This window comes from Pezoporus occidentalis, unplaced genomic scaffold, assembly GCF_034315485.1.
Source record: "Pezoporus occidentalis ecotype Australia unplaced genomic scaffold, CSIRO_AGI_Poc_V1 ctg252, whole genome shotgun sequence".
Taxonomy (NCBI): domain Eukaryota; kingdom Metazoa; phylum Chordata; class Aves; order Psittaciformes; family Psittacidae; genus Pezoporus; species Pezoporus occidentalis.
The window spans coordinates 213,349-240,897 of record NW_026914416.1 but is presented as its reverse complement, the minus strand read 5'-3'; the positions used below and the strand labels follow the sequence as shown (position 1 = coordinate 240,897).

The 27,549-nt window shown below is 40.3% G+C and overlaps 1 protein-coding gene across 4 annotated transcripts in view; it reads right to left on the bottom strand.

The window, feature by feature from the left end:
- The window catches only part of ARHGAP24 (Rho GTPase activating protein 24), a 208,951-nt gene that overhangs the window by 101,232 nt on the left and 80,170 nt on the right, over positions 1-27,549 (bottom strand). The window contains exon 1 of one of the 4 annotated variants that reach the window (XM_062623425.1): positions 22,903-22,920. The exons of the other annotated variants lie outside the window; for them this stretch is intronic. The gene's annotated coding sequence lies outside the window, so the exon portion shown is untranslated. Of the gene's footprint in view, positions 1-22,902; positions 22,921-27,549 lie in introns of those variants that run through there. 4 annotated transcript variants of the gene reach the window in all.

Below are 27,549 nucleotides of genomic sequence, written 5' to 3'. Positions count from 1 at the left end.
AATGCAGTACATCATTCTCTTTCTGATGACTTGACCTTCAAAAAACGTACATTAGTGAAATATTTCACATTTACTCTCAATCTCAGCATTTTCACTAAAAACCTTATTAGAAGGAATCCATAAAAGTCAGTGAGGCATTCAGAAGTACACATGGACTGGACTCATGAGTTACAGTACGCAGCAAACCGTGATATTTTAATAATCTTTTGCATTCCAGTGCATGCATACTTTGATGTCTTTAGAAATAGCTCTGAACAACTACTGCCCTCACACACTACAGGAAATATGAACTGTGAGCACAAATCAGAAGACATAACACTATCAGCACACATGGACAACTTTATCTCTTTGCCTCTTCTAAGTTCAAGCTCACAAGTCATTAACTGCCAATCTCTTCAGACAGTAAATGCACAGCTGATACTCTGGACACTTTTTAATAGCCTAAAAGAGCAACCAGTTTTCTAAACAGGAACTAAGAGAATTCTGGCTTACCATTTATTTTCCAAGCTTCCTGGCTTCACTGTTTTCTTGAACAGGACACATTCAACTAATTGAAATAGCAGACCCATGACAATACTGTGTTACCAATACTGAGAATTTTTAAGTGATTTGTTTCAGCCACTGATGTTTCAAGAATAAAAGAAAAATTGTATTTTTAACATGTTTATTACATTTTTGGAAGGAGAAAGCAAATAATTTTGCACACACTGTTTTATAGATAATTCAATCTCCCATCTTGGCTTGCTCTGTGTTGACAGAGCTCTCCAGCAAGCTACAAATTACATTACCTCCCAGGTTTTAGGTCCCAGGGCTTCAGTTACAAGAGTGGGCTTTTCCTGGCTTTTGCAGTTAACTAGCTTCTTCTGGAATGAAGTGCCCATTCCATGCTGGCCCTCCTCAAACAGATTTTTTCCACCAGATTTATTAACTCTATTCTAGTTGTCTTTCAGTCTCCAACTGGTGTCTGGAGTATGTGTCTGCTCAGGCACATGTTTCTGCAGGAATAACAGGCACACAACCTGGTGGAAGAGCATACACACTTCACACGTATCAAAGACTTAAGCACACAAATACCACATCCACGCATCCTGTAACAGATCCATAAAAAACCTAAGTGTAAAGATCAATACCCTAAATACTTCCAAGAGCACATCTTGTGGCTGGGACAGGGATTTCAGTCTCCTGTGCTGTATGCAGTCTAACAATATCTAAGCTGTCTTACCAGTTTAAAATGGCATTAAGGTACAAGCGCATACGGTCACCCTATCTTCCAAGACTAATGTTATACAAGGTAGGCAACACTTCTCCACATTTCCACTTCTTTAACACAGAATTCTGATATTCCAAGACTGCCATTCCCATCCCCAAACTAGATCAAGCTCACTCCTTTCTTCCTATCTAGCTCTAAATCTCAGCCTGTCTAAAGCTCCCAAGGAATATAATTACTTTAACATCTAGAATTTAGCTGGCTACATTAACATTAATATACACACACACACATATATATATATATAGTGTCTGTAACACAAAATTGCCACTTAAATCAGGTTACCACAAAAAACTACTTTGAGAAGGGCCAGGGATACTAGGGTAGGATTTGTGACTGTGTAGTTTCCCCAGCGCTAACATGCATACTGTTTTGGAGGGTTCCCACATTCTACATATAAAGCCGTATCTTTTTCTCAACAAATAATAATCTCTCTTTTGCTCTCTGCATGCTGGCAAAGACAAAAGTGAACATATCCAAGTTATTTTCCAGGAGAAGCATGTTTTATAATGCTTCCCCCTCCTGAGGCTTTGTAACTAAATCCTGCCCAACTACCAGTGATCCACATCAGGCTCAGTCACACCCTTTGCAGGGCAAGGCCCAACTGTGATGGAAATTAAAGGTCATGCTGCACCCAAGAGCCCCAACATTCTTGTTCTCTGCAGAAACCTGCTGCATCTCATAATCCCAGCCTTAAAAATTGCCTGCCCAACAGTTTTGAGCTCCATAAAGGGCTTCATTAAACCACTGCTCAATTGTACACTTGGCTGTTTGGAGAGGGACATTTTATAAGGCTTTAAGGTGAAAGAGGGGAGATTTAACTAGATATTGGGAAAAAATTATTCACTATGAGGGTGGTGAGGCACTGGAACAGGCTGTCCAGAGAAGTTGTGGCTGCCCCATCCTTGGCAATGTTCAAGGCCAGGTTGGACAGGGCTTTGAGAAGCCTGGTCTAGTGAAAGATGTCCCTGCCCATGGCAGAGGGGTTGGAACTGGATGATCTTTTAAGGTCTCTTCCAACCCAAACCATTCTATGAATCTACAATTCGATGATTCTATTTACAACAGTGCCTTAAATCAGTAGAGGGAAGGGGAAGAGGCAGTGAGTAAGTGTCTCTGAAGGGTATTTCTCTCTTTTAATAGGCCTTTGATAAATGTTTTTAGCTCTTTTATAATAAATCCCTTTATAAGTAGGTCTGGAAGTACAACACTCAGCAGACTGGAAAATCCTATTACATTGTGATTTATTTTCTTCCACACCTTATGGCAAATCCTTTATCGTTCAAGGGTACTTAAAGCCCTAACTAATGCTAGGGCTTCACTACACATGGCACCACACATGTATGCAAATCTTAAGGACTTCTGTGTAGTGCTCACATTCTAAGATCTTAGGGCAAACTGTACGCTTACCATGCAGCTATGCAGAATGAAAGCACTGTGTCAGAAAGGAAGGGCTTGCTGCATGCAGGCTAGAAGCAAGGGAAATACATACGGATCAGATCATTTAATTCCATGCTTACAACCAGTTTAGCTGGCCACTGCATATATCACTGCTATAAAATAACTAATAAGTATGACTCAGAGCCAGAAAAAGTGCTTTAATTCACCAATTTATCCCTGCTTTAGCCTGGTAACACCCTCTGACCTTCGTGTTCAATAGAACTGAGTTCTTAAGCACTAATAGAAAAGGCACACCTCTTTTCTCCAAAGGTGGGCACAGAACAACCTCCCTGCCAAGGCTACACTGGGAACTCAGACATTCTGGGTCCACCTGTTTCTTCATGTGTGACAAATACCACATGGCTCTAACAGATATTTCAGTGGTTTTGATAACAAAATTCATGCAGTGCATAACAGCCTATGAAATAATCTCTAAAACTGGACACACATCCATATACAAATCTTACTGGCCTCAAAGGAACAATTCCAGACTTACAGAAAGGCAGCTGTGAGGCGTGTACCTTATTTTCCTTGAAACACAAGTTTGAATCTTTCACTGAATAGAAAAAACATGATGTGATAAAAATCCCTCAGAATTTTTAGTCCTTAAAAGAAAAATGTAGTAATAAATCCAGTTATAAAAACCCATATTTATTATCTTAATAATGCAACATAAACTGGGGTTATCTATCCTGCATAAAATCTTTTTCACTGTTCTGCTTTTACTTCATTAATGAAAAATTGAAGGAGTAAGCCACAGATGCTTGTTTTACTTGAGTGACTGCAATACCAGTCACGCAAAGGTCTGAATTTCTGACTGTATCCTGAAATTACTACCTGTAGATATATCAGATATCACAGTTATGAATGCCAATATCCCATGAACGCAACTTGGCTCACAGTTATCAGACAATGAAGTTCATAAGGAATTAAATTCCCAGCTAGTGCTGCTAGTTGCATTTCTCTTTTATTTACTTTCCGAGTTAATGTAAAACCTTCAGGTAGCCTCCAAAAATTTTGGCTTTGGGGAAATACAAGTGTCCACCTGGTACCACAGCTTGCAGATATGGACATTCTCTCCTAGAAATCAGTATATCTTTTCATAAACCTGAGCTTCTTTAAAAAAACCTTCTGTATTAAAGCTTTCATTTGTCAAGAACTATTTGTCTTAGGAAGGATCAAGTTAACGTTTATGTGGCATTGAAGACAAATACATTCCCCCATACTAGATCTTTAGGCTACATTCTTACTTCCAGAAATAAAATACTGGTTTGTATCTGTCTCCTAGGGAGAAATAACAAGCAGACACTGTTGAAAGGATCTAAAAATCAGATAATGACCCTAACAATAATTATGCTACATAGACTATATTGTAGGTGGAGGGGTTTTAGCTGCTGTCATACAGTTTTTGCAGGTCTGAATAACTGGGCTAATAATTATTTATAAGGTCATGGCATTTCCTACAGTGCAGTAAGTGAACAGCCATCAAGGTCAGACTGGAAACCCGCTCTTTGACATAGCTTGTTGGTATGTGCTTTGCATTTGATTTCACTGTTAACAGCCACAACAAAAATATATTAGCTTGTGCTTTGCTTGTATGCTATTGTGAAGCAAACAGCTCTACTTAAATTTGGCTAATTCAACAAACTATCCATTGGGGTTCTTTCTGTCTAACCTCTTCCATCAGATTTTAAGACCATGACAGTTCCACAACATGAAATGACCAATGGACATCTTGAAGCAGCATTGCTGGGAGCTTGTCCCACAGCTCAGTGGTACACTAGGAAACACTGACAGCAATCACCATGCACAGGTACTCCAGCATGTTTTGGTTATGCTTTGTGCTTTTTAGTACCAAAGTTGAGCAGAATTGCATCCAGTTTTATGCTCCAAAACATACCAGAAAACACACATGAAGCAGAATCAGCACTGTTCCTCTGTTCAGAAAAACTAGGGGCTTCCTAAAAACTGGAAGTAAAACTAGAAAAAATTTTACTTTCTGGTTTTAGAATTCCCTTTCATCCACCAATCTCTTATTTCATTTTAGAGGCTTAAAATTAATAAATTATGCTCCCACAGCTCACAAGCATGTTTTAACCTTCAACATGAAGGTGTAACTCTTAAACCACAACCACTGTAAGCCATAAATTCACTATAAGCATCACACATTTTACACCACCACCAAGAAAGCAATGACATGGTCCAAGCACTTGGAAGAGGGGGGGGGAAGGAAAAAAAGGAGACAATGAGCACAGAGGGGAGAGCCGCAGCAGCAGCAACTCGCAAGTGAAACCAAAATTTTTCTCACATTTATCTGGCCAATACTACTTCACTCCAGCAAACATCCACTCCTGAAGGAGAAACGTATTTGGCTTTTGCTTCCTAAGAGCTTGTACAATCTGAAATGGGACATGAGCTCCCAACACAGCTGCAGGAAAGCCACTCAGCATAAGAAAGCACCAGTGTTTGGCCAACACAAGTCAGATAAGGGGAGCTGGACAGCCTCCAGTTCTCCTCACCTGCTGCTGATGAAGCACTATGGTTGCAAGCTATGTCAACTGCAAATATCAACACCTTGGCATTTGCAGTAACTTTGCTTCTTACCTCTGGTTAATACCACAGCACTGAAACAGAGAGCAACTCAAACCTTCTCTGGTTTATGGTATCAGCAACGGTTATCTTACTAAGAGGTAAAAAGGTCTAAACCTGTCAATACTGTCTCCAGTAGTGCTCCACCAACTGTGTAAACTGTCCTCTGTGGGCATCTGTCCTTTTCACTGCTTGGCACATTCAAGGTGCTTCAGCAGGGAAAGTCTGAAAATGCAAATAGATCCACAAAGGCTGCTCAAATGAGCAGCTGCTTGACAGTAAGTTTTAGTGACAGCACAAAGGCACTTTAAACAAGATGCATGGCAATCAAACACACTGCAGGAGAACAGCTGAGCACTCCACAGCCACCAGTGGTGATGGTTCAGAAAAAGAAAATCAGAGCAAGGGCAAGAAGTCCAAGACAAGCAACTGTTCCAGGACCACTACCCCTGGTAGCAGGGGACACTGACAGAGTGGAACCAAAACGTAGCACCATGCTCCTGATGGGTCTCAGCGAGAATGAGGCCTCCCTGCTTGTGGAACTAGAGATAATAACCAGTTTATTGACTTCCAGTTTTGTCCGTTTAACTTCAAATAGCAGTCATTTAAAGGCCCAAACGTATGTTTCCAGGATCAGCATTTCACCAGCTAAGCAGTGGCTCCAGCATTTATGAGATTCACACACCTACTAAAGATTTCTTTACCAGTTTTCTCCCAAACCTTGAGCAATCTTGTTTCCCAGGCAGTGAAGATCAGGAAGAGGGAAGATCTTGAAGCCTTCCCTTTAATGGCTAGACCTTATTTGCTAGGACACTTCCCTGGTTGAAATAATGTCTTCTTCACTTGGTCCCTCTAGAAAGCAGCTTCTGAAGATGAGCAAGTTCTTAGCTAGAAAGTACTGGGAACAGCTGTTTATTTTAGTGCTATTTGAAGTCATTAAGTAACTACACCACTAAATAATCTGGGGGGAAGAGAATAAAAAGAAAGTCGGCTCAGGGTAAGAAGTGTTTGTACACGAATGCCCTCTTCCTTTTTATTTTGCTTCCTGCCATTAAAAGAATATAAAGTTCATCTTTGGCCAAGCCTCATGGGACATGTTTTCATAATGTGAAACACGGCAAGCGTGCTGGCTGGTTACATACAGGACAGAACAAGCGTATCTATATTTCCATATTAACTCCCATAAAAATTTCAGCAGCATCAAGGGAAAACCTGCATTCCCCACTCACCATCCCCCAAACCCCAAAAAACAAATACACCCAAACCCAGAATATTGTAAAAATTTGGGTAGAGGCAAAAAAGGTAAAGAATAGCTACATGCTGTTTTTGAAGTGGCATTTCTATAACTGATAAAGCTTTATAAAGATGAAACTACACTTGATTCTTCATTTTAAAATATGTCACTCTTCTAATAAGCAGCAAGTAAAAAAATCTTTTAGGGGAAAAAAAATCCTATGTAGGCAATAAAAATCTCACACTACACACAACACTGAATTGGTATGTATACATATAAATATAGGCAAAAGAGCTTCCCAGAAGGATGCCTCTATAGAAGATGCGGGCAGGAGTTCTAATGCTGCACTGTTAGTTTAAGTTTCTGAAAACCATCACCATGGATTTTATCAATACTAGGCATAAATTCAGACCTCACAAAGCAGAAAGCTATTTGGTTTTAAACATACCATCTATGCAAATAAACAATACCAAGTATACACACACACACACTTGCATTTAAGCACACATATCCCTCTGCTTGAGTATAAACATACCCCACAGATGCTTTCATTATTAAAATTGGGTTGCTTATCACTAAAGTAGAACCTGATCTTTGCAAACACTGCTCTAAGTCAATTTAAGAGAATCCATTCCTAACCAGGAAAAGTGAAATTTTAGATACTGTTCTTATATAAAGCTCAATGCATTTCAGAGGTAACTCAACCTCACAGTTGCTGGGTTGTTGTTTTTTTTTTAATGTAAGAAATTATAGGCAAGGAGCACTTTAGAGAGGACATGGCTGTTGAGTTTCTTCTTATCCTTTTCATGTATTTCTATAATGCAATAAGATCAAGAAAGAACAGCAGACTGATTTTCACTGTTATTGCTTGATTTTCTACTTGAGAACATACCTGCAGAGCTGTGGTATATCTTATAAGGCTTTTGGATGCAACCTGGAACAGACTTCCTGACCACATACAGTTATTCAAGTCCTCACAATGAATCTATTCCCCCCCCCCCAACATTTACATGCGGGAATGGAAGACAGAGGATGCTTAAACATAGCTATTTCAGCTAAATTCAAATTTGATAGTTACCAGTTTTCAGCCTAAAATCCCCTTTTCCTTTTCAAGTTATTATGGTATTTTCCATAATATCCTGTCATAATTGGGCTGCAATCTTGTTTATATTGAAGTCACTGGGAATTTTGCCACCAAGCTCAGAAGACAAATGTAATGCTGCAAAGTTCTAAGTGGCAGTATGACAGACAGAGGTCATTAAACGTTTCCGATAGAACCAACAATAGGAAAAATACGTTATAAAATTTTTACAGTATTTGGGAGCTTGCTTCTCGCAAATCATTACTGGAATTAGTGAGCCACTCACAAGTAGGACCAACACACAAGCATTTGACTAGATTACGTCCCCTTTACATTAATGAAAGGGTATGTTTTAATTATAACATTGCAGGCCATATACTCTCTCACAAGGTGCTAACGCAGGGAAACATCTTTGTGAGAGAATTCTGATCTGTTACACGTTTCTGTTCCTTTCTGGGGCAATTTTATTTCAATAATAATATGCAGAAGCTTTGCTGTACTGATAAAAACGTAGATCCATCTCCCTGAGAAGTCAGTTTGCCAAACATTTTGATGTATTTGAAAGATGAGTTGTAACACCACAGACCAACACAGCTGCAGCTTCTCAGATCATAAATACTGACTTTCCAAAACAAGCCCCTATGAATCTGTCCACTATGATGGAACTACACATAAAGACAAGCGGTTCAAAGACCAGAAAGGTGTCACAACACAGTCCTCACGGTCATTCAAGTTATATTCCTATCCCTCTACAGCCTGAAACTGGAGGCAACCAGGAAATTTCAAGTCAAGATCACCTTTTATTCTGAGCGCGCACATTTCTTTATCCCAGGCAGTACCGTGCACGCTTTGTTTTTAAACACACAGTATTATTTACATTGCAAATACATCAGAGGATGAGAAGACAGCTCCAGCTGACACTGGGGCCAGACCTGGCATTCACAGGCTCCAATCTGATCCCAGTGCCTTGGAGTCCCTGCTGAACCAGCATTCCCCCTCCAGCAATACTACCCACTGCTTATTTTTAATTACTCTTTAGTAGTATGTTTGAAATAGGCTCCAATCCCATCTATCCTGCTGAACACAGGATCAAGTACTACCCATCAGCATGCACAGCTTCTCCTGACCAGCCTGTGTCTGCACCCATGGAGCTGCACACTCTCCTCTCTCCTCTATGTATCTGGAGGGAAATTCTCACATTTTGCATTTCTGCTTTGGATTCTCTGCTACAAATTGAGCTTCTCTGTGCAACGAGGTCAATGAGAGACAGGCCCAAATACCTCATTCTCCAAATTTCCTGAGAAAGCATTATTAACCTGAACATTAAAACCAGAAAACAACAAAACCAAAACCTACAACTTGTCCCCTGTAAAACATCTGCAAAATATTATTAACCTCGGCTTAAGAATTATGGTTCTTTTGCTTACATCACATAGGTGAAACACTAGTTAGCATAGTGTCTGGAACATTGTACCCTAACCACTGAGTATTTAAACATTTAATAGCAGAATGGGAAAAGAACAAAAACCAAAACCAACTTCTTAGGTGCCCAGAGGCCATTTGGGGCCAGACTTCCAAGTATTCCCAGAGTTACACAGAGATTAAGGTCAAGTTCCACAACAGACACTTAAAATTCAGCAATCTTCAGTAACTGCATGGGTGCACTTCACTTTGAAGAGTGCACCTCTTCAACCTAAGCCAATTTTGAAATACATTAATACAGGCTGGAACATTTCATTCTTATATATTATTAACAATGTAATACACAGGTATTCAAGAAGCCTTTTCTGAAATAGCTGCATGTGTCACACACATCCTAGGTAATAAATCTATAGTCACATAGTACAATCAGTCACATAAATGCCGTAACCACAGTGTACAGCATCTCTCTTAAGCATGCATGCTTCTGAGCAAAACATGAAGTCTAGCTTTTTTCCAGCATTAAAGGGAAGATTATGGCAATGGGTTATAAGCAGTGTTTCAGGACTGAGAGTAGGTATTTCTAATCCAGTCAAAAATACCATTTCAAAGTTACCCTTTACCCTTTTAAAAGCTTGAAGATGATTGCTGTGCCCCTTGCTGACACCACTGCATCTTGACTTGCTAGCCCGTACCATGCGGGCTCACAGAAGCAAGAAGGACACTGCCAGCTCCAAAATCAAGATGTTTTAGTGTTGAGCAGAGGACCAGAAGGCTTGAGCATTTAACATTTGTCACAGACCTTTCTTCTGAAGATAGTTAGCAGAATGGATGATCTGACATGGCTGGGAGCTTAGAAACCCTATCTCCAGGATCTCTTAGAGAGACCTAGATGTAAGAAATCCTACAAGACACAAATGTGGAAAGTAATGCAAAAGTCTGTTTTGGCACTCTGTTTTGGCACAGCAACTCACGCAGCATGATCCAGTGTTGGTTTCATTCCCACTACTAGTCATTAGCAGTCTAAGCTCTTATGGAAATAGTGAAGCAGTACTTATGTTACAGTTTGGAAGCCTCCATGCTGTTCCGCACTCTTCCTCGAAGTAGAGAGAGGCAGGAGTAGTGCACATTGAGGCTGAGAGCATTTTCAGGAAACAATCTGGTGAGCAGCAGCACAAACAGGACAACCCCCTTGAGAAAACATTGTTCATCAGAACATGTCACAATGAAAGAAAATCTGAAGTATATCATACTTCAGGTTAATTTTTTTAACACCACAGCTTTAAAGCTCATTTTCAGTCATGTGAGAACCTTCAACGACACGAGCGGACTGTTTCCTAGAGAGGAGATATAGCCTAACCAGTTTTAGAAACAACAATTACTTTTCAGAGAGATGCAAGGGATGATTGTGCTTTATGAAAGTACAATGTAAAGACTATACCTAATTTTCTGGTTTACTACTGTTCACAATACAACAGGACAGTTCAGCCTATAAATACATGTGCACATAGAAAAATAATTTCAATTAATTTAGAGGGCTTACAGCACTTATATGTATGATTTTCAAGAATCCATTTTAATACCATCTAATTCTATAATTTCTTCTATGTTTTCCAATTCTTTTATTTATGTTATATTAACTACTTCCATCTGCTATATGGCTGAACTACTGGCACCTTCCACAGAGGTGGGCTTTTTCTGATTATCTTGATTTTTTTCTTGTACATAGCGATTAATTTGTCCTTATACCTCTCGCCTGCCAAACACAAACTTCTGTCTAGCACCCAGAACTGAGGGGTTTTTAAACCCTATTTGTTCACATAAAATGGTTCCAGCAGGTCCTATACTACCTCAAATGCTCTCCAATTTTCAAGTAACCCTGGAGAACAAGACACCTATGGTATCATTACCATGGTATCACTAAGCTGTTCTTTTTAATTACAAGACAGCATAGAAAGCATTGTGAAGTACAAATGCCTACTAGGAAAGCAACAGGAATATAATATATATATATATATATACACACACACACATATATATCAAGCAAGGAGAAAGCAAGCAGAACACTGAAACCTAAAACTTACATTCACATATGAAAATTTTGCTTGCACAAATACATGGATAGAAAGTAATTTGTAATTTCAATGCAAATTGAAGAAATTGTTTACAGATTTATTTTCTCTTCTTGTAATTTATATATATATTATTTGAAGACAGATTTATATGCCTGTCAGGGGAGAAACAAAACAATCTATTCTCAAGTATACTTTCACCTGCTGCCTGTCATAACTTGTCAGCTTTGAGATTATACTAGTGAGAAATTCTGTTAAGCACTCATTGCCTTTATTTTTTGCCAGTTTTGCTTCCAGGACCTGATACAACATCTAAGGATGCCCATGAAAAAGCCTCCATCTGTTCAGGCTCCTTCATACTCAATGGAGACTTCTTAATGGGATGATTCACCTTGGTAAGTAAACCACTGGAAGAGCCAAGATATACCAAGTTTTTTTTTTTGTTTGTTTGTTTGTTTGTTTTTTTTTGTTTGTTTTTTTTACACAACTGATAATATATGGGATCAATCTCTTTTTTCTTTCCAGCACACAGCATCATGGTTCTATTTTGGCTAACAAAAGACATGTTTCTCTGCCTCTGCCAGCTTGGCATTGCTCACAAATCAGACAATAAATCAATATCAAAAATCACAGTCAGCATCCTGCGTTGGTTCTCCAAGCTCCACAACTTGATCATTTCAGCTTACTAAATTTAACACATCTCTGGAGTTTCCCTACTGGCTTCCCGAAAAGACAGTCATTGCTCATGTTTAATTTCTGGACATAAAATAGTCACACAGGAAAAAATGACAATAATAAAGTCAAGAATAGGGCTTTGCTGAGAAATATGCAGTGAGGAGCTGCCAGACGGGTGAAAACTGAATTCCCCAACTTGAAAGTCAAGGCTTGGCTCAGTTCTTCCAAGCCATCATGCACACAACCATGAGACTTCACGTAATTTGGTAGGAAGTTAACTACATTGGTGGCATAAGTTTAAATTGAATTACACTGAGGCCAAATTCTCTCCTTATAATGAAGAAAATACAGGATGACTTCAATTCACTTAGACACTGTAAATAAGTCTAACCACAAAACTTTCAACTTTGAGGAAGAGCATCTGTATCTGAATGAGGTAGATTAAGTTGAGTAGGACAAACATGCACTGTAACTATGCACACCAGCAAATACAATCGAGGTGACCAAGAGTATATGGTAACAGAATACCATGTTCTTTGCTCATGCAAGACATTGAATTAATTAAATAGACTGGATTATGCAATCCAGAAACAAAGCTAGAGCAGGAAAATAACTTTGAAAAGATCCAGAAGACATCTCAACAGATCCAACCACTCATCTTCAGCCCACTAAAAATTACTGCTGTGAAAAACACACAGAAATCCAACCTCTTCTTCAAAACATCATCCAAATGCACAGTCCAAACAAATTAACAAATTTTACTAAGGATATCATACTAATTTTCCCCAAATACTTTTTTTTTCCAAGCAAAGAACTCTACTCTTCAAAAAATGCCATCTATAAGGCAATAGATCTTCTCTTACATGCCAAAGCTGGTAACAGACACAAAACATGCAAATTGGATGGAGATGAATAGGGAGTAAAACACAGCTGTGCCTGTGTGTGAGAGTACCTACTCACCATACCCACCACACACCAAGTCACTCCACAAGCCCACAAGCTTTGCTGCATATGTCTACACTGATGTTGGGAGCATGATCAACATAGGCTAAGGCTTAGAGCATCCCATGAAAACTTGAAAAGTCTGGCTTGCTTAGCAACAATGGCTGACGGGGGTGTGCAATAGCCTGCAGGCAAAAAGCACTTTAGCAGGGTGAGGGCAGAAGGAGCATTAATATGCCTTTGCAGGGCATAGGTAGCTTTCCAACCTTACTTGGGGAGGGCTGCCTTAAAACTCCCCACGACTGCTGTGGTCACCATAAACGGGAGGCTGCAGAGGGCAGCACTGACATACACTTTGCTTGCATTACCCAGTACACTACATCACAGGCAGTAACAATGAAACATTAACTTTATTAACCTTATAGTTGCACGGCTCATAAAATTTCCTTGATAGTTAAGGTCTCCCTGAAAACTAATGGACTCTTAAGGGTATCAGAGTTTGCACATGCTGACACTATAACTGGCCCTGGCAATGAAAGTTCTGCCATGTGCCCCCATTGCAAGAGACTTTCAGAATCAAGCTTTTTTTGTGAGTCTGCATGACGTCTTTGGTCAGTAAGAACAGAGTGGTTTGCAAAGGGTAACAGGGACATAGAGTGACAAGAACAGGACAGGCACTGCCAGCTCTCAGAGACCATAGCTAGCTCCAAGGCAGGAAGATGTAGGAGAGAGGAAGTAAAGGCTCATCAGGGATGAAAAGGGCATTGCAATTCTTTCCCTTAGCTGGACAAAGAAAGAGCTAGAAAAAGTCACCGAGTACAGGAACAGCCAAGGGCCTGGCTACAATATCACTGCTTGCTGCCACAGGATACAAAATCTGAAGTAAATTGGAAGCAGCAGCAAACAAGTGGTGCTCTCAGCTAATTGCCTGGCACTGTATCAGGGCAGAGTTCACCTTGTTTACAAGGTCTTTACATTTGAAAGGTCTCCATTTACTACTTCATCACCCAACTCAGCAGGAGGAGTAAATGGATTTGGAGAAGCTGATCTGTATTTACAGTGAGTTTAAGCATAGACGAACTACTCAGTATGCCTGTTTATTATCAGAAATTAGGAGAGGGATTATTTGTCATACTACAGAACAAAATATCACTGCGGAGCACAGTCAGAGGTCAGGCACCACTGCTTCAGACGCACAAAAATCCAGCCTAGATTTAAACCTCATTTTGTTTAAGAGCTGGCCAAGATTCATCACTTAAGTACATAAATTAGCAAAGAGAGCACTAAAAGAACTGCCACACGCTCCACGTAACACTGATCTCACCATCAATTCACAAAAAGCAATTTTCACATTACTGATAGAGAGAACATGAATTGAACTGAGCAGCAGGGCTGTACAAGGCCTTGATTATATTTCTTTGCAGCAAGTTATGCCACTGAAGGAGGCAAGGGTAAGATAAAGAGCTAAGCACAGTATTTAATCTTTACTTATTCTCTTCAGAAACAGGTTAAGTACAACCAACCTCCAAGGATGGTCTCAGCTACATCAAGGCTGAAATTGTCAAAATGATTTGGTAGAGATTTTAGTTGGGCTCTGAACTGCATGAATTACCTGTTTCAGAAAATAATAACAATGTTAATATTGAAACAATAATCAAAAAAACATCAAGGAATGAGGGTGGTAAGCAATTAAAATGAGTTTTAAGTTCAAATCCATGTAACTTGGTAACATTAGACTTGTCTCGATTTCACATATAGAACAAGATGCACAAAACACCTTTGGAAAAACATTATGCATCACTGCCTATTTCAGACACAGGGATTCAACCAATGGCTAACACTGAAGGGGCATCACATGTGCCATCTGGCACTAGTAATTACTGATGGGCATCTCTGGATGACAGATCTTTTCACAGTAATTGAATCTATTGAGTAACAGTGTCACCAGTCAGACATTTAATTAATATGGAATAAAAGCATTATTAAAACTTTTCCCCAGCTTTTGCTGGCACAGGGCAACTTACGAACATGACTGAATCTTCAGGGCATTTCTAGGGGACCACTGTCTATTTATTTTAAATAACATGTGGATACATAGCTTATGCTGTTAAAACAGAAGAGGAATTAAAAGCGAGCTGATGCATTAAAAACACAGCTGCAGATCCAGCAGTACATAATGGTACTCCAAAAACATAAATTTCAGTTATCCCAGCTCCAGTGTCAACACTCTCTGCTAAATATAACCTGAATTGTGGATTTATCACTGGGGTGTGTAGGAGTCCCAAGAGAACAAAAGCACTTTAAAGTGGAAAATGACTTTCACATTTTTCTTCTCTCATCATCTGCATATATGGACAAAGCTATACTCGAAACACTACAAATCAACATAGACCTACTATAGCACCATTAAGAAAGGCCACTTCTCTGCAAATCTGTGTGGCTTTAAAAAGACTGACATGTACAAAGCCTTTGCAGATTCTTTAAATGGATTTTAGTGCACTGAAGTCTAACAAAGCAATTACAGCATTTTAAATAAAGGCCAGTTAGGTATTACAAAAATTCACAAAGATTAATAATATGGAACTACAATAAATGGATTTGCAATCATTTATGGCAAAATACTGCTCTTCAATCCACATGGATCTCCTCTAGAGACAGAACAAACTTCTGGAGGGGCATGTCTGACCATGGGCCCAGCTCCCACCATAATGACAACTTGCAAAAGTAGCATCTCAGGCTCTCCTATGTCTGTGCTACTGATCTCTTGCCATCTTCCCGGAAGAACTACTGAGTGCTATAATTGTGTGTTGCACAATTGCACCGTTTTGCAAGTCCACAACACATTTCTATTTTTAATGAAAGCCGAATTATGTAAAAACACTCCTCAATGCCTTTTTTTAATTGTGTATTAAAAAAAAATAAAAAAAAAGAAAGTTTACATTTCAGTAATCATATAAAATACTGTGCTTGGCAAGTAATCCATTTCTTGCACTGTAGTTGCACAACTAAGTTTGTTATTAGTTTTAAGCTACACTCACACCCTAGTCATATTTCATAAACTATAAAGTAATCATGCATATATGTCCAGAAAAGCAAAATTATAGTTATCTGGAACATGCCAAAACATATTCTTAATGATATCCATTCCCTATAATTTTTGTATCGAGTGCAGCAGTGGTAGAAGGAGACACAGCAAGGACTCACTTTATCTAAACACTTGCAGCAAATCACCACCTGCAGTGTATCTGGCCATACATGTCAAAAAGGAAAATAGGGATCCAATAAACAGAATGAGAAAAATTTGGGAACAGCTAAAAATGGCAATGGTTTCAAATATCCGTCACTGCCAAAACCATGACCCTTCTATCAGCATCATCCAAAACAGAACAGATGGAAGCTAAACATGCTTTTATTCATCACAGGCACGTTACATACGGCCGGCTGATCTCCCTGCTTGGATTCTCTTACACCATTTCGGAAGTGCTCCTCTGCAATACTGCAAATGGACAGACAGCATGCACATGCATGCATGCCTTGCATGAACAAGTGTTATAGTACAACTGTTCTTTTGCCTGTACCATAGCTTAAATTGACTTTCTATTGACAAGGGAATAACAAGGTCTTGACCCAAATTATTTCATGTTCCCCTGACACAAAGCCACTCCCCTTTATATAAATTTTTGGTAGCCCACTGTTTAATTCCATTATTCATTCTCCTTAGCTCCAACTATTATTGCCTCTCATACCTTAATGATAGAATTACAGATTTACTGTTTGTCTTGCCTGCTGCTAAAAGTGTGCTCTCCCACCTCTGTGCTATTTTATTGCCATAGCTGAGATGCTAGTATTTTGTTCTCTGTACATGGTGCTTTAGGCAGTTTATCTGAAGTTTTTCCTGAAGCCCCTGCTATCTTTGTCCCTGGAAAGTGAGGTCTACACTTAGAGGTAACAGTAAGCCACAATACAAACTGAAAGGCATAAAGCTGCAGGTGTCCTGCCCTTCTTAAGGAAACCAGCCCCTAGTATAGCTAATCTTGTTTGGGGATGCTTATCCAAGCTCAGCGAGGTCTCCACTGAGCCAGCTCATTCTCCCATCAGCCTATGTAAACCCCCTGTTATTACCCCTCTAACATTACTAAGAACTTTAACAGTGCTATTGTCCTTGACAGGCACGTTATTCCATCACAGTCTGGGAGCCCCTTGCTAGACCCACTCACCCTGGTGAAGTATGCCCTTTCACCACACAGAAGCAGAGAGGCATGCAGTGTCCAAAAGTGCCCTTGACCCTCTCCCCCAGCATTCACACCACCGCAACATGCAAGGCAGAGACACAGTTGCTGTTTTACCATCACATCCCTCCCACTCCCATCTCTTGCAGAAGACAGCAGCCCAGCTGGCATGCTGCCAGCTCATTCCACTAAGGCTGAGAACAATGATGCCCTCTTGTGCTCTCACAGCCAAGTCATGCCAAATGGTAGCAGATGGCGTCTTTCCCCCAGACCCCATAGCTGCAACACTACAGTTGGCAAGCCGCAAAGATCACCCTTTCCTGGGTGTATTCCTTCTCCCTCCTCCATATTGGCATACAGCAAACTGGCTGACAAGGCTGTCACATTTTCCATAGTTGCCCTGAAAGAAGCCCTTTGCAGAGAGGATCCCCCTGCCAGCCTTGGCTGCACACAGCCATGCGTGGACAAAAGGGCAGGCTGCCCCCAGACATGGAATTGTTGACATGGAGCCGTTGGAGCAAATCCAGAGGAGGCCACGAGGATGATCAGGGGACTGGAGCACCTCCCATATGAAGACAGGCTGAGAAAGTTGGGGCTGTTCAGCCTGGAGAAGAGAAGGCTGCATGGAGACCTCATAGCAGCCTTCCAGTATCTGAAGGGGGCCTATAAGGATGCTCAAGAGGGACTCTTCATCAGGGATTGTAGCACCAATTCCCCCTTGTCCTGTTGCTAACTTAAACAGGCGAAGTTCAGGTTAGATATAAGGAAGAAGTTCTTTACTGTGAGAGTGGTGAGGCACTGGAACAGGTTTCCCAAAGAAGTTAATGATCCATCCCTGGCAGTGTTCAAGGCTAGGCTAGACGGGGCCTTGGGTGACACGGTCTAGTGTGAGGCATCCCTGCCGATGGCAGGGGGGTTGGAAATAGATGATCTTAAGGTCCTTTCACAACCCTAACTATTCTATGATTCTGTGATTTATGTGCCACCTGAAACACACACCATGGAGCCAGATTTGCAACTTGTTTCCACCCAGAGCAGCAGCCCTTCTCCTGCCACAGAAGAGACTGTCTGGTCTGCAGCAGAAGCCAACAGAACATCAAGCACTGCTCCTTGGTATTTTTCCTTCACTAATCACCACTGAAATTGTAGACCAGCTCCATTAATATCTGACAGTCAACCTTGCACTTGCAGTTTGAAGCCATCGCTTCACAAACATACATCAATCACACGTGCTACCCTGTTATTTTTTCCAGAAAGTAACAACTAGCCACTACATTATAAATATAGCCACTAAATTTATGAATATAGCAGGGATCTGAAACACAGCACAGAAGATCAACATTTCATAACCAGTTATGCCCATTAGCTTTATAAAAGATATGCAATTCAATTAGCAGAGGTTTCCATCTCCAGAGGCAGCAATAAAGCTACAATTCCATGAGATGAGATACGTCTCCCTGGGTGAAGACATTCACATGACACAGAAAGGTTTTCCTTTCCTGTCAAAGGGAAGGAGTCAGGCTAGCCCAGCTTTTACCATGTTGAATCATAGAATCAATACCATGGTATAACTGTGAAACCGGCAGAAATGAGGTAGAAATTCTGCTTTTCAGCCTTAAATTTGACTCCTGTCTGTGCTGAAGAAACAAAGACAAGCGAGGTCCTTACACTCACAATGAACTTAAAATGTTTTGTCCCATTCCTCTAATGCATGGCTGAAAAAAAATAAAGGAGAAAGATGATACTTTATTTAAATAACAATCAACGTTCCCCTACTAGCACCAGTAACAGAAAAGAGAGAAGGTGAAAGATCCTGCAGAAGGACTGGGTGAAGAGCAAAGGCCTTTTGAGCCTCTTACTGCCACAGTCACAGGGTGCACGATTAGGTCAGGCAGCAACACCCAAGCACATGAGAAAAAACAAAGCATATCCTGCCTTCAGATCTGTAAACCTTAGGAAAACAATCCAATTTCTAGTCAGATGACCTAGGAACTAGGAAGTACCGTATTTTGGGAATGCTTGGCTAAACCACCCTTCAATCCAAATAGACCTTACATTTCCCCATTATTTCAGAGATGAGAGGGCTTCACAGGCCTGCATATTTTGGCCTCCCACACTGAAGGCACAGTTTTTTTGGTGCACCAAGCAGGTGAGATCTGCCTTCAGACTCAGACACCAGCTTCCCAGACAGCTTCAGGCAAGTCGCCTACTCTCTGTCTTTCCTGCCATTTTAAGTGGGATACTACCAGCTATTTGACAGAGGAAGTAGGTGTTTTAATTGATTTACTTTTTTCACCTGCAGAGGTTACTGCTGACAATTAAAATTTCATTATCACAGAAGACTGGCAGACATCTGTACCACAGAACACCCCACGGATAACAGTATCTTGAATGTCTACACTTCACAGCATCCCTCCATAATATTTCTGTCTCGCTTCTTCCTACAATGCTATTTTCATTATTTCTTGTAATCAAGTACAGATAACCATTTAACAACTGACATACACAAAGTGCACACAGGAAACTGTAATAAAAACATCATCTTATCGTAAAACTTTCCATGTTGACTAAAGATGATGGATCACCAATTTGTGAGCAGAGGCAGACAGCAAAGTAATCATTATCACAATTCATCAAAATAATGACAGCAACCCCATGGCAGGGGGGTTGGAACTAGATGATCTTAAAGTCCTTTTGAACCCAAACCATTTTATGATTCCATGAATATGGATTTTTAGGAAAATCTTTTCTCAAAAAGCTTGAATTACCATCGCCTCCGATTTTTCCTCGTACTGTCTCCCCACCTCACAGAACTCGTTTGGGAATCGAAGTTTCAAGCTGCGCTTCATGATATGCCAAGGATACTGCTGGCATGAAATGAAGAACTGAAGCCCTGACTGGACTTCTTGATGTCGCCACTAGAGGGACATACATGAAGTCAGTAATTGTCAGGGATGCCATTCAAAGTGCTATTGTAGTTAGGAAGATAAAAGGCACTTTACTTTTTTGAGACACAGTTTGTATTTATACACCAGACAATGCCAAGCGTATCAACTGCCTGATTCCGTAGTGACAAACAAAATGGTGTGTCCATAGCGCATAGTTAAAGCGTATAACACAAACATGAATGAAGACCTTACTGTAGCTGGTGCGATTTATTTTCAGCACAGTGCACTATCAAAGGTCAGAAAATTCCTCACAGCTTAACAGACCAATGGAAAAAGCCAATAGTGCTTCTCCTCCCACCCCATTTACTCCCCAAATGACTATCAAAAATTGTCAGAGCAACAAACTCTCGTTCCAGTAACCTGGCTTTGTGGAAACTATCTCTGCATGTCTGTCACTACTAAAGCCATTTGCCAACACAGTCAAGCTCCAGTGCTGAGGTGAAGAAAAAAAATCATCACTGTTATGATTACAGCTGGTGGCATTTAAAATAGGGTGGGAACAATCCATGCCCCAACTTTTTCATTATACAAGCTACAGAAAACAAATGGGTTTAGGAGTTTTCAGATGTTCTTAATCTGTCACCTCTCTTCAAAACAGATCATAACTGGGAAATAGCGTTCAAAAAAGCAAGCACTATTACAGCTAATATAAACACACTCACTTCTGGTCTGTAATCTGCACTCCTTCACAAAGATAGAAAGGACTTAAGTTACCAGCACATGCTGCATACCCCAGAGAACATACTTAGAAATGGCTTTTTTTTAATTTTTCTTTTAAATAGTGCTTGCATCTAGATTTAATTCCTCCATCTTTAAAAGCAGATGGCCTAAACTGATGCAATTTCTACCAGATTAATAATAAAAAAAATAAAAAATATATAAACATTCATAGATAAAGAAATTATGTTTAAAACAGCTATTACAGGCTCTTGTATGTTAAATAGAAGTGCTGGACTTCTACTACAAAAGGGACTGCATCTTCTGAAAGGGAAATGGTGTCCATCTCCCCTTGCAGGATACACAGGACATTTTCTGGTAGTTCTTTAGTAGCCCAAGACTGAGTCATACCAATCTTGCTCTTTAAAGAGATGTGATATAACGAGGGTATCTTCCATATGAAAGAGAGGAGGCAAAACTACTCATATCACTGCAGGTGTGTGTCACAATTCCAGTGTATTCCCTCAGTATAAAGGTTTTAAAAACTTCTTGCTGACTATCACTAGTTAAGATTGACATTTCCTTAGCATCATTAATATGCAAGGCTTGTACTTCTCACAAGGATGCAGATGCTGTCTCAATTAAACATGTGGACATGAAGGCACAGAGAGGTAGTATCTGGTACAATGTCATGGAAGGAGACGCTGCTGGAACTGGAACACAGAGCAGGTATCCTGAGCTTGGTGCCTTTCCCAGGTGTTGCTCAGTAGCCATGACAACAAAGGCACAGAAAGAAAAAAAAAAAAAGCATGCTTAAGAGGGATATTGCATGCACTGACCTGAAAGGAACTGAGCTTGAAATTAGCAAATGTTACGGTGCCAGCACAACAGCTTGGTGGCATGACCTGCCATCTTATTGCACCAGGATCTAAGACTGGGAATGATTTGGGTTTTGTTTTTCTAAAATCTATGAAGGGGACAAACCTATTATGAGCACGTCAAATATTTGTGCATCATGAGAACTGCTGCTCGAGATGGAAAAGAGTTCATTCCCACTGAGCCCTCACCATTAACCTTGTGAGAAACAAGCAACACAGCTTCAGCCAGCTTCATTTCTCTGGCTCACTGAGTCCAGGCATTTTCAAGGGTCACTTAAAAAGAAAGCAGTTTAGAGTTGTTACAAGTTTCTTTGAAGGACAACAGTAAGACAAAGTGTGCCAATATGTCTACATGCAGAGAGAAGGCTCCCCACCAAATACATTTTTGAGAAATCACTCTGTTAATAAGGATGGCAATGTGTTCAGGAGAACTTCAATAGGAAATGAACAGCGCTCAAAGCTGTATTGGCACAATGCACCATCACACAGAGATACAATACCTATGCACAGTAATGCTGGTGCCCGTTTGATTAAACAGCCTGCCTGCTCCCTCCAGAAGATATCAGAGGGACAATTACTTCAGTCGGCAGTATCAGCAACGCCCTTGAGGTCCTGTACTCCTAACAACTAATGAAGAGGCACTGCTGGCTGTCAGCACATACAGAGGGAGGCATTCATCTTTGTGGCAGCACCAATTAAATCCACCAGGGTCACACCAGGATGAGATAGGAATTCAGCACAGGAAACAAGTCAAAGCAGCTGACTGCTTTAATGCTTTGTTTTTGGGGTTTAGATCATGGGGGAAAAGGGAATCAATTTTGTGCTAGCCATGCTCATAGTGAAGGGAACATCAAGCATCTGCATGACAGTAAAGGTGGAGAGAGTACTTCAATGCTTGGGCGTGTGTGCACGTGCCCTACGGAAAGGCATTTTTTGCAGCAGGGTAGGAAACCTCTTAATACACAAACAATTTTCTCCAGAAGTCACAAGAAGTGAATTTGTTTAGCGCACTGTGTCCCTGACATGCTGCTAAGACTTCAGGGAAAGCTACTTGCTGTACATGTGGGTGTATCCTCACCTTGGACACGGCAATTACTCCTGAAAAGATAAAGCAGGAAACTCTTGCCCTTCTTTCTCGTATGGCTACATCCTTACAGAAAACAAGCAGTTCTACTTCAAAACAACAGGGCTCAAAACCTTCTGAAACATTTCCATTCTCAAAACATCATGTTGAGTTACATCAGTCACAGACAAACATGTCACATAATCATCTGCCCCATTTGGTGCCTCTCTGCAGAGTCCAACTTTCCCCATCCCACAGAAGCCCTGCTGTCATGTGACTTCTAGGACCTCAAAGTATTGTTATCAGCAGAATATCGAAATAGAAGTTACAGTAACTATCCAGTATCCAACCTGTTAAGCTACATGGGAGCACTACAAAGAAAATTGTTACACAAAAGAAAAGATTTACCTGTAATTCCTGTTTTGTCTTACTTGTTTCACTTAGGGAAAAAACCTAAGTGAACTTGCCAAATCCACATTTCCTTGCTTTCACGGACCCTCAATTAAAACCACTGCCAATGAGAAGGTGACAAGAATTATCACCTAGTGCGGCCTTCCTATTTCAGATATTTGAGAACTGACGGTGGAAGTCTCAAAGGGCTTAATCTGCTAAAGCACTGTGTATCAACAGGGAACTGAAGAGTTTTTAATAACTTTACAACACACTAGCAGACATATATCTTCACTACATGCTTGGAGTCTAAAGAACCTGTTAACTGACAATGAAATCAGTGTGACATACATATATGCAAAAAAGATCCCTCCTGACTCTCCGCCATAGGCACACAGACATAAACAAATCCAGGCTGACTCAAACATAAGACAGCTATCCTGCAGAAATGAAATAACACTGACCTTTGGAACTAAAAATATAATTTAGCTTTGAGGAGTGAAAGCCTATTGCAGCAGGAGAAACAAAATAGTTTTATTATCCTTCCTCAAACCCACCTCTTGCTTCCTACCAGAAGTTAATATATAGGAAATTTTTCATTTCAGTTAATATGTAGGAAACTTCATTTGCCATATGGTACGGCAAATGAAGACACAAAGAAATAAAAAAGCCAGTGGACACCTTTTTCTTTTTTTTTTCCTGCCAAATGAAAAAAAAAAATTCTAACATTTTCAAAGTCCTGGGAACTAATGTTTCACTGCATTGCAGAGATTCCCTAATAAAGCCATGGGCTGTTGGGAAATGTTGTGTAGTCAAAGGCTTCACAAGTCCATAAAGCCAACCTAGAAACCTGATGAAATATTGCCCACTGCTTTGAGAGAGCAGAACATCAGAATTTCATGCCAGAAAAATGAGATTCAAACATGCTGTGAAGAGCAACAACTCAAGTCCTTCAATATAATAAGTCCTTCACAGGGCACACTCCTCAACAGCCCTGGGCATCATTTTTCTAATGTCAATTTGTAAAACCTACTGCAGGCTTCTAAATTCCCTGAAAATAATTCTTACAGGAAAAGCTGTGATGCAAAGGCAGCCAAATGTTCAAACAGTATCATTGAAGACTGCTGGAGTATCAAAACTAAGTCCTGAGACAGGCTTGTACACAGCAGTGGAGTGAAACTGCTTTTGTTTCATATCCTTTGCAGCTGAAGCATTCGAGAAGGTAGCTCAGGTATTCTAAGTACCTGTCATGTTTTGAATTATATCCTGTACTTCTGCTTGAAGAAGCAGAAGCAAGCTGTCTCACTGCAGCAATTCGTTTGGCCTGATTTCAGTTAGTACCACAATAAGAACCAACAGTTCCATTGAGTAGCATCACTGAGAAACTGCTGTCTGAAAAGATATACTTATAGAAAACAAGCATGCACAGAGAGCACTCATTAAACCAGAACAAAAATTGTGGGATTTTCCTCAGAAGTATGTTTGGTTTTGTTCTCCTGACTTCAGCTCTCAGGCCTGACAAACGGACCTTAAACAAACGGAAGTGTACAGTGCTGAAGGTAATTCCTGCTTTCTGCAGTATTCACCATCCATTACTCAAGAACAATCTCATGTTCCCTGATGGGAAGGGAGATAGCCCAGGAGCCATAAACACAAGAAATCATCAGACACACAAGTGCAGAGAAAAACAGCAGCAGGGACTACAAGTAACTTCCCTGAAATGTTACAGTTACTTCCTAATGGTCTGAATAAACCCTAAGAATGAAACCATGCCTTAAACTGCAGACACATAACATGAGGCTGCACCAAGAATGCTTTTAGAGGGATGAACAGACTCTGGTAACTCAGTATTACCGAAGTACAAATTCACCCACACAGACAGATATACATGCCAGGCTATGATACTTTGCCAGCGGTGAAAAGTACAGCACAGATATACAACGCTTCCAAGCAAAAGATTCCACAAGGAATGTCAAAGATCAACATTTGGAAAAGTGTGTTTTATTTTAAACAGTATTAACTAAATATGAACACTCATGCAACCGATCAACTCCAAGAAACCGGGGGGGGAGGAATCTTCATCACCATCTCTAGGACAACTCGTGCCTTAGAACACAGCATGCAAAGAGATCATTTGCCAGCAAACATGGTCTTGTAAGTAAACTCACCTTCAGTGCTATTTTCTTATGAAATCTGCATGTAATACAGCACAAGGGCTAAATAATATAGGATTCAATAACATTGAGGTGCTGAATGTGATCACCACTAGAGTGGAGATCTGGCTTCTTACCTATGAGGCCAAACTATAAAATTACTTATCACTCTCACAGAGCAGGAAATCAGACACTGTATAAGAATCTCAAATAACAGCAGATGGGGAGGTAGCAGTATGAACAGTTTAGTTTTGAGCATCAAAGTCCAGTCAACTATGAAGAATATTCCCTTGCCCATTCAATAACCATGATCTCTTCTAGGCAATTACCTACATAATCCCAGATTATTCTGATCTGATGGTGTTTCCTGAGTGCACCAGGAGATGAGGTTTCAAATTCTGGGAGCCCCTACAAGCATCCTGACATCCTTGGGAAAGCTGCAGCCTTCTCCTTCCAACACTGCCTTTGTCCAAAATACCTTCATGTAGCAATCCCTGGAAAGTCCAAGGGACTCCAAAAAGGCATTTAAGACTTGTGTGTAAATAATGGATGAGTCTGAGCTTCCCCATCTTTGTGCTCAGCTCCTCCTGGTGCAAATGAGGTGAAGAAACTCAACTGAAGCAAGAATCAAGTCCCCTATCTACAAACCACCACACATGCAAAGTACAATGCTTTCACGTGCCTCTGTTCTGCACCTCCATTCCTACAGGTGATGTTTAGGTCACAAAAACACAGCTAGGTCACCCCATTAGTTCAGTGTGAACACAAGCATCCTCCTCCATTACACCTGCATATCAATATAAAAATATCATGTTTCCTTTAGAACAGAACAAATACATAGAATGAGATTTTATCTTCTAAATAAAACTAGCTAACAGTCAGCAAATAAAACAGTCACTTGAACAAACCTACTGACAAACTTTGCTGTATGTGTATACTCCTCATTAAAAAAGATATTTATTTAAACTCTCTTTTGGTTTCTGTTGAGTACAAAAAAATGCCTCCGAGTGCAAGAGAAGCTGTTAATAACCACAGACATCACCTCATGGTCGCACTGACTCCGCTACAAAAAGAGTCCCGCACAAAAGTGTGACATGGGCCTCATGGTGTACAGAAGACAGTTTCACTCCTGTAACTTAACTTCGTCAGCACAGCAAAAGAGAAAAGGAACAATTTTAAGTATTAAACCATGCCACAAGTTAAGGAATGAACAGAATGTTTTCAAAATGCAAATTAAAGGCATCTGTATTTTAATTACAGCATCAAAGCTGCAAGATACTTGTCTCCCCACACATTTCTTTCATTCATCTTCAGAGATGGCTGCGTACAGAGAATTAGTTTCATAGTATAAACCTACTCCCACGTACATTCTCAAAATAATTTGCATGTATTACCAATAAACAAACGCACACAAGCTTTCATGCCGCCTACAGACCTGACGGACAAAAAGAGGACTTGTCACTACTGCCTTTTTGATTATAACTAGTTACTTCAATTTTTAATACATGGAAAGCAGAATCAAAGAGCAGCACGAGCTTCAGTACCATATATTTAACACAATGTTCATTCAAAATGACAAAATGAAAAACAACCCCTGCAAATAGATCCTTTGCTATATAGCTATTTTCTCATATGCAAGCTAACAAAGGCTAAACAGAACCTTGGCCACAATATACAATTACTAGACTATCTTTAAAGGTCCCTTCCCACCCAAAGCATAAATTTTTCTCTATTGCACTCAGTGAGCTCAGTTTTGTGGCTGTCAGCCTATAAAACTTTTATACTGAGTCACTAAGAGGATACAGATGACAAACAGCTCCATTAAAAAAGGCTGACAATACTTGTCTTGAGAAGCAACAGTGACATGATGCTGGCAAAGCTCACTTCATCTTTGCTTAACATACAGCTGACAACACTTCTATAGGTACTCTCATACCTCCCGTCAGCCTGAGACTCAGTTTTAATTTCATCCCTCAAAGACCAGTGCTGTGGCATGAAACGTCCTATCCGATTTCCCAAAAACTTCTTTTTGTCATGAGGCCTTAGCAAATCATCTCAAAAGGAAAATTATTCCAATATGAAGTCACTATAGCTGCATGCACCAGTGCTATCCTACACACATTCAAAACCCCATACTCAGAATTCACGAATAAGCTAAACAATGCACCCTTCCTGATTCTCAGGAAGGCTCCAGATAAACACTGAAGGCAGCCCAAACAGTAATTGCAAACTACTTTTTTAATTCGAGTGTACAGAAAGATAGCATCACAAATATTTTTGGAAATCACAAGAGTGATCGTGCTCTTCCATCAGCATTGCCCATCAGTTCACCAGCTGGTACTCCCAGCTATGCCACCCTAGGCTTTTCAACCTGTACATGAAGGATGACCCCAGTCAGGCTTGGCACATAAAGGCTCAGGCTAGAAGCAAATGGAGTCGGAGGTGCTGACACTTTGAAAACCAGCAATACACAATCCAAATATGGGAGCAGAAGCAACACAGATGGTGTTTG